This window comes from Arachis ipaensis, chromosome B10 (assembly GCF_059453495.1).
Source record: "Arachis ipaensis isolate K30076 ecotype BB chromosome B10, ASM5945349v1, whole genome shotgun sequence".
In the NCBI taxonomy this organism is placed as follows: Eukaryota; Viridiplantae; Streptophyta; class Magnoliopsida; order Fabales; family Fabaceae; genus Arachis; species Arachis ipaensis.
This window is the reverse complement of record NC_142435.1, coordinates 19,839,251-19,847,611: the sequence shown is the minus strand read 5'-3', so window position 1 is coordinate 19,847,611 and position 8,361 is coordinate 19,839,251. Positions and strand designations below refer to the sequence as shown.

General features: G+C 36.7%; 1 pseudogene; it reads right to left on the bottom strand.

Annotated features, from left to right (window-relative positions):
- Positions 1-449: 449 nt before the first annotated feature.
- Positions 450-1,410, bottom strand: LOC148579339 (uncharacterized; annotated as a pseudogene).
- Between the last annotated feature and the right edge of the window lie 6,951 nt (positions 1,411-8,361).

Below are 8,361 nucleotides of genomic sequence, written 5' to 3'. Positions count from 1 at the left end.
AGTACAATAAGATGAACAAACAACAAGGAAAAACATCTCTAAAGTAACAACAGTGGTCCACATAGGTATCATACATGAATGAACCCTAACGTCCAAAATACATGAAAAGTAAATCATCTAAACAAGTGGGAGCCCGTCCCACAACAACGGTGTACCCGTGGCCTCTGACCTCTGCAGATAAATGGCTCCTCATCCTCGATCTCATCCGCGTCCTCCTGCGGGGGCAGGCTGTGCGGGTGGCGTAAAATGGACGGGTGCGGCAGACGGCCCGGCGACAGACTCTGATGCAGCGGTGTAGGCGGAAGGTGGGGTACCTCCCAAACCAAACTGGTCACCAACAGGTGTCTTAGCAGGCTCGTTCATATCAACATCTAAGGGTGCCTGTGTGCCGGGGGTCTGACCACGCCTCCTGCCCGGCACGTCCTCCTGCATGATAGCCGTAATCTCCTCTAGAAACCGTGGACTGCCGAAGTCCGCATCAAGCGTATCTGTGCCAAGGAAGTCCTGCCACTGTGATCCCGGAATAACCCATGGAGTACCGTCCTGCTGAGGCTGGTCATCGGCGGGTATACCAACAAAGTAATGTCCAAGAGGTCCCGACCCAAGTCCAGCGTCACTAGGCTCAGCCCCGTCACCCATCCCTGAGCCATACCACTCACCTCTGTGCCCCCCATCCTGGGTACTAACACCAGAAACTGCAGCCGCCCCTGCACCATCCCCGCCCTCGGGCCCATGCTGATCGTCGTCATCGTCCTCAGGGTCAGGAGCAGCGGCATGAATCGCAGCACGCCCTCTACCTCTGCCTCGCTGGCCTCGTCGTCGACCCCCAGCGGGGCCGGCCTCGTCATCATCCTCCATAGCACGATCAAGCCACCTCCAGTCACGCTGGCTCCGCCGTGTCCCCACGCGAGCTCTCCTCTCAACCCGCCGCCTGTCCGGCACGTCGTCAGGACGATCCATCTCAGGAACTCACCCAGCTCCCCGCTGTGAGGCCTCAACAGGAATAGCAACGGCTCTCGGATTCCCCAAGTGCGGATCCGGGGACAAGAACCTCTTCCCGTGCTAACTCCACCACTCCAGGAACTCATGCGACGGACCAGGGTCAGCAACAACATCGAACCTCAGCACGCTCTCCGCACGGGACTCCCAATGGAGATGCCACTTCTGCAAATGGTACGGGAACCATCGATCGCCGCCTCTGCCGTCCTTCGACATCAGAAAGTCGATGTTCAGGGCGGGATGTGGACGGGGCTGCACCCCTCCAAACTGCGGAAGAACCCTATCTATCTGATGCCACTCTATGACGGCAAAGTAGATAAGCGACGTAACAGACCGCCACAGCGCCATATGCCGAGGCTCCAAAACCTCTGGATGCACAACCTGAAGTACGTCGGGGTTGCTGTACGGCATCCAGATAAACTGCACCAAGAACTATACAGTATCAGGGCAACTCATGAACCCAACTCGTAAAGTGTGGTTAAATAAAGAAACTTATTAAGTAACATACTGACCTCTCTATCCTGCAACCGGTCTATCCAGAGCCTCCACATCTGAACTTTAGGACCCTTCTCGCTACTGGATGGGTTGTAACCTGACCACCTGCATCATACACATGTCTTACCGCTACTTAAATGTGTGCTTAGGGTATCCAATACATTATAAATGAACACGTAGTTATGTATAGTAAATTGAAATAGACAAGGTTTAGTACAGTACCTCGAGGCCAATGGCCAACTGAACGTCTCAAACCCTGCAGGCCTAAACCGAGGAAATCGCCAAAAAATCCATGACTGAAGTAGCTGAAGTGGGCCCGCTAGCTTGATAATATTTCTGTTCGCCACTCGGCACATGCACCGGTACAACCATGCCAGTGCTGCAGAACCCCAGCTGTAGGTCCCCATCTCCTCCAGCCTAGCTACAAACGGAAGCCATCTGATGTGAATGCGGTTGCCGGACTTGTCCGTAAACAGCTGCGTGCCCAACAATATCATGATGTACGCACGGGCATATCGACGCACAGTCTCCTCATCAGCTCCCTCCGGGCACTCACCAAAAGTCTCCTGAAACCAGCTGCAGTTGACCGCGTACTTCTGAACCTGGCTAGGAGGAGGTACCACTCCAAGCAACTCCTCGAACCACACCCAGGCTGGACGGCCACCCTGGATGTATATCTGGAACTCTGATAGGCAGCCGCTGACGTAACGCCCGTCCACTGGCAAACCCAGCTGATATGCCACGTCCTGGAGTGTGATCGTGTACTCTCCAAACGGCATATGAAACGTGTGCGTTTCCGGACGCCATCGCTCGACGAACGCACTGACAAGGGCCTCGTCCAACCGGAACCATCTATCGTTCAGCCTTGCAAGATGGTATAGACCGGCCATCTGCAGTTACGGAACGTATCTGTCATCGAGGAGCATGCCCTGCTGCCGCCGCATGCTCCTGATGCATCGCTGAGGCTGCGGAAGAAATGAACTGCATTATTAGAACTAACTTAATTACCAGTGACAAACATAATCAACACGATAATTCATAAACCAAAAAATCGTACTAAATATGACCGCTTAAAAATCCAAGAACAAGAACCACTTGCATAAACAACTAACATAAGAAACCAGCATAAACCACTGACATGAAAGATCTAACATAAAACAACCACAACTAAACCGCTAACATAAACCACTAACATAAACCACTAACGTCAACCTCGAAGATAAACCACTAACATAAACCGTTAACATAAACCACTTACATAAACCACTGAGATAAACCACCAACATAAACCACTAAGATAAACCACCAACATAAACCACTAACATAAACCGTTAACGTAAACCACTAACATAAACCGTTAACGTAAACCACTTACATAAACCACTAAGATAAACCACTAACATAAACCATTAACGGAAATCACTAACATAAACCACTAACATAAACCACCAACTAAACCACCATCTAACCCGCATGCAAAACCACTAAGTCACATGTACCGGTAGAACAAAGTTATTTCCGTAATAACCTCCTCGTTGATGACCCCAGCTATATGGGCGACTCCGTCCAAGCGATATAACCGTGCCGGATCATCCCCCATCAGCAGAGTATTCCGTTCAGGTCTTCGTCGGAGAGAATCTGGGTCGTTTTCTCTGAGATTTGGTGGGGTATGGAAAGGTGAGAATGGTTCGAATGAGGCTGATTCGAACTCTTTATATAGCCGAATCACTAGTAATTCGAACCAGGGTAGTTCAAATTATTAAGAACCCAGCATAAGTGTAATTCGAACCAGGGTGGTTCGAATTACTTGAAGACTTTACTTACCTATAATTCGAACTAAGCTAGTTCGATTTACGTGGAGACGGAGTTCGAACCTTGCTGGTTCGAATTACAACCAACTTTTTATCAACCTAATTCGAACCAGGCTGGTTCGATTTACTAAGGAATCTAATTCGAACCGAGCTGGTTCGAATTACATATATATAGCTCCTGGCTCATTACTGAAACGAATTTCAATTTGGCTTATTTACGTAGTTCTCAACTTGCCTTGGCTTATTCTAGTTTTTTGCCCGAGAGTTAATGGTAAGATTTGGCAAAGACGAGGCATCCGTGGTCTATATTGTCTTAGATTGGGAGTTTTGAGTTTGTTATGTAAAATGTCAACCCATTTTCAGGATAGATGGGTTCTTACCTCTCTAAAAAGAAGAAAGAAAAAAATTTGTGGTGAAGTCTTATCTTAAATTATTTACTTCGAAATGTATTAACTTAACTTTATTGTGAGTCTATCAAATCCTAAAACATTCTTTTTGCTTCCTACGAGTTCGATACCATTAAAAGATTGTGAGTAACTAGCATTACCTTGTAGGGTTAGTTCATCAGCCCAATGACATTGGATAAAGTTGGTGCAGTAAAAATATAATAGACCATAAAGCATTTCTAATTTTAGAGATTAGAGTCGACTTTGAAATTTGGAGTCTTTAATACTTCCATGTGTATATACACATTAGATGAAAAGTGAGCAACGATGAGTCGATGACAGCTACAATTACGATTCTAACTTTGAAACGATAAAAAGTTCAAATTTAAAATGCAATTTTTTTTTTGAGGATGATGGTATTTTTGAATAAGATGAGAGATTGGAAAAGATGAGGGTATTTTTATTCAAAAATTAAAAAAAAGGATCATTTGAAAATAAAGTTCAATGTTAGAAATGATTTTGAACGCAAAAAAATATTAAGGACTATTTTAATTTTTGGCCAAAATTAGAGGAATTAAAATCATACTTAACTATTTTTGAACATATATAGAAAAAGAAAAAGATAAAGACGATTACGACGATGATGATGATTATAAAAAAGAATAAAGAAGGGAGAAAAAGAGAGAAGAAGAAACTAAACAACAACGAAACAATGATGGCAGCTACGATAAGAAAGAAGTATACAAAAGAAGAAATCCACGACGATAACGAAGAAGAAGAAAAAAAAAAGAAATAACTTGGTTACAAATTTAGTTTCAAAAATGCTTATATTGCTAAGCTTTATGGTAGATTTATAGATAAAAAACCTAAATAAATTCATGAAAATATAAATTTATGCAAATTACTCAAACAAAAAAAACGTTACATGACATTTTTATGTAAATCGAAGCAGCCATACTCGAATTAGCATCGTTAGTAGTAAATCAAACTAGCTTGATTTATTTAGTAGAGAGACATGAGTGATTCAATTTATGCATGCATGATTAAGTTTTCTAGTAAATCGAACGAGTTCAATTCGATTTACCAATGGACGTAAAGTAAGCAATAAAATCTACATATTCTAATTCGATTGACCATGTATTCACCAAGATATATAAATGGATGTAAGTTACTCTATATTACTATAGTGCAACTGAATATAAAGAGTGCAATAAAAAATACATTTAATAATACCTATAATAAATATAATAAAGAGTATATTCAATAATAAATTAAAAGAATAATAATTATAAATATTTTTTTATAAATTATTAAAAAAAATTATTATAAATTATGAATAATTATTTATAATTTTGTTGATCTTTTCATTTTTTAAAAAAAAATACTAAGGGTTAACACTTTTTATCGATGTTAGTTAATAATTTGAGTTAATAACTTATTTTTATATTATTAAAATTTATATTTTAAAATTTAAGATTTAGAATTTTAGTCTTTAATATTTAAAATTAGTGAAATATTTGTCAAAAATATTATATTTTGTTGGTCACATATCATTGAATCCATTAATCACGATATTAGGTCATTGATTGGTTTTCATATCAAAATATTCTTATTCTATTTAGTATTTAATTTTGAATTTAGTTATTATGTATTCTAAGATTGTTATTAATAAAAATTTTAAATTTTTTATTTTTTATAAATGCTCAACAAATTATTAAAAATTCAACTTTATAACTTTACTAACAAAAATTTTTAATTAAAAATTTTAACCTTACCAAATTTATTTTATTTAATATTTATTAATTGTAACGATAATTAATAAATATTAAATAAAATAAGTTTGAACTATTTTAACTAATTTTCTTTCTCTTTCAAACATTATTATTATAAAATAAAAAGTACATTATAAAAGTAATTACATAATATATACACAAAAGCAAGAACGGATCTAGAAAATTTAATATAAAGGGCCGAATTTTAGATAAAAAAATTATTCCATAAAAATAATTAACATATAATCATTAGAGTTAGTTTTTCAAAAGATTTATCAAAATATATATATATATATATATATATATATATATATATATAAAATTATAAATTTTTTCACAATTTTATTTTGAATGATAGTTACATAAAGAAATATAACATCGATAGTACATTATAAAATTATAAAGTACCAATAATTTATAGCGTGTTTAGTTAAAAATTATCACATATTTTATTAATTAAAATTAATTCTTTCAAAATTTTTTAAAATTTTAAAAATAAATGATAAATTATTAATTATTTAAAAAACACAATACCTTTTATAAAATACAAGATATAAGATATTTTTATAAAAATTTTTCTTTCAACAACGTAAATTTAGAATAAAAATAAGTATTTTTTTATAAGAAAATAATATCTAAAGTACATTATGTGATTACCAAAATATAACTACGTAAGTTATTATTAATATAATAATATAAATTTTAAATATGTTAATATAAAATAAATAAATTATTTTTTTAAATAAATATAGAGATTATTATATAAAAATTAATTTGAAAGTTACAAAGACTTGAGGGTATGATATTAAATTAGTTAAGTGAAAAATATTAGTGAATTAAACAATTAAGACATAAATTTATCACATAATGAAAAATAATACATATAAAAATACTAAATTATATAATATATTTTTTAAATACATATCTCATATATAAATATAGTTTTTAAAAAATTTTGGGGGGCCGAGGCCACTACTCGCCCCCTCTAAGTCCGTCCTGCAAAAGTTATATAAATTATGTGTGTTATTTATGAAAACGGAAAAGCTCTACATTACAAGCGATTAGGGCTTGTAAGCATTACAAGTCAATTAACCCCTAACCCCCCAAAACACGCTGCAAGTGCTACGTCCCTTACACGCGCTATATATAACTACCAAATTTAAAAGATTTGTTTCCTTCTTCGTTCTCCTTCTTTCCAAATTTGCTCGTTCTTCTTCTCGCGCGTCTTCCCCTGCTTTTTCGATCATTCTTTTCTCCTCCTTCCTCACTGGTTTGAGATTTGATTTACATATGATTACTCTGAATTTTGTTGCAGTTATTTGTATAGCATTGTGTAGCTAAATAATTCGTGAACATTGACTGTGAAACTAACGCGTGAACATAAATCTGTGGATTGAATCTAATGTATTGGTTTTGATTAATTATCTGTAATTTATAGCAGACGCTCGGGTGTAGATCAGAATTTTTTGGGTGTATTTTTGGGGAAGCGTGGGTATATTTACAGTTTATGGCTTTTTTGTTATTTTAGTTGAGTTGTTGTCGTTCGGGTGTATTAGATCAGACATGATTGGGTGTATTTTTTGTTTTTGACATGGTGTATTCTGCAGCCTCTCTCTGTTGATGACCAGTTTATTCCCAAGGTTGGAATGACCTTTACCACCCTTGAAGATGCTGAAAAAATTTACAAGAACTACGCCAAGGCTGCAGGGTTTTCTACAAGAGTTCGTAGCACAAATAGGAAGGGAAACGAGATTAAGAATCAATTGATTACATGTAGCAGAGAGGGAAAATAGAAATCTAAAATATCTCAAATATCACAGGGAACTAAGCATGTCTATTCGTCGTACAATAGAGAATAACGAGGAGGCTGGTATTAGACCAAGCAAAACTTACCAATCATTTGTTGCGGCTGCCGGGGGTCATCGCGAGTTAAATTTTATTGAAAAAGATGTGAGGAAAAACATTACGAGAGAAGTGCGAAAAGTGTGGGTGTGCTTAAAGACTCATTTGATAGGAATTGGAATGATTTTCTGCTGAATTTTGGTCTTGTGGACAGCAAGTGGCTTTCAGGTAATGTTTGTTTAAAATCTGCAGCAGAGGTGTAAATTTAATTTTTTTTCGGGTGTATTTGTAGTCTGTGTTTGGGTGTATTCTGCAGATCTCTATGAAGACCGTCATATATGAATTCCAATCTATCTGGATCACCACTTCTGGACAGAGATGAGAAGCACACAAAGGAGCGAGAGCATGCATTCTTTTGGGTATAAAAGCAGTGTTCTTTTGGGTGTATTTATGAATTTTCTTGTATTTCACATTTTACATATATATACATATATATACTTCAAAATCTTGTTTTTATGTTATAAAATACTGTTTGTTTTTTTTTTTTTTACAACAGTTTAAGGGTTTTAGGTATTAGGGTTTAGGGTTTTAGGGTTTACGGGTTAGGGGTTAAGGTTTAGGTTTTAAGTGTTTAGGGTTCAGGGTTTTAGGGATAAAGCATCAGGGGGATAGATTTTTGGGTGTATATTCAACTCTCTTTGGGTGTAAAAAATGGCAGGTTATGGGTGTATATTTGGTTTGATGTTTTCCTTCATATTATAGTACATGTAATTCATACATTTTGAATACAGGAGAGAGAGTTTAATTATTGAAAGAAATTTTACAATAAATTGGATTATAATTGAAAAATTTTTACAGCATGTGTTCAATTTGTTACAGGACTATATAACATTTACATTAATCAGTGTCAATATCCTTAGAATCTATCTGACAATTTGGTGATGCACCCTTAGCGGCGGGATGTGCATCAGGTCACCAAATCCCAAATCCCTAATAATTGATTTCTTCTCCTCGCTCATGTTTCTGAATTTCTCACTTAACAAATGTGTTGCACAC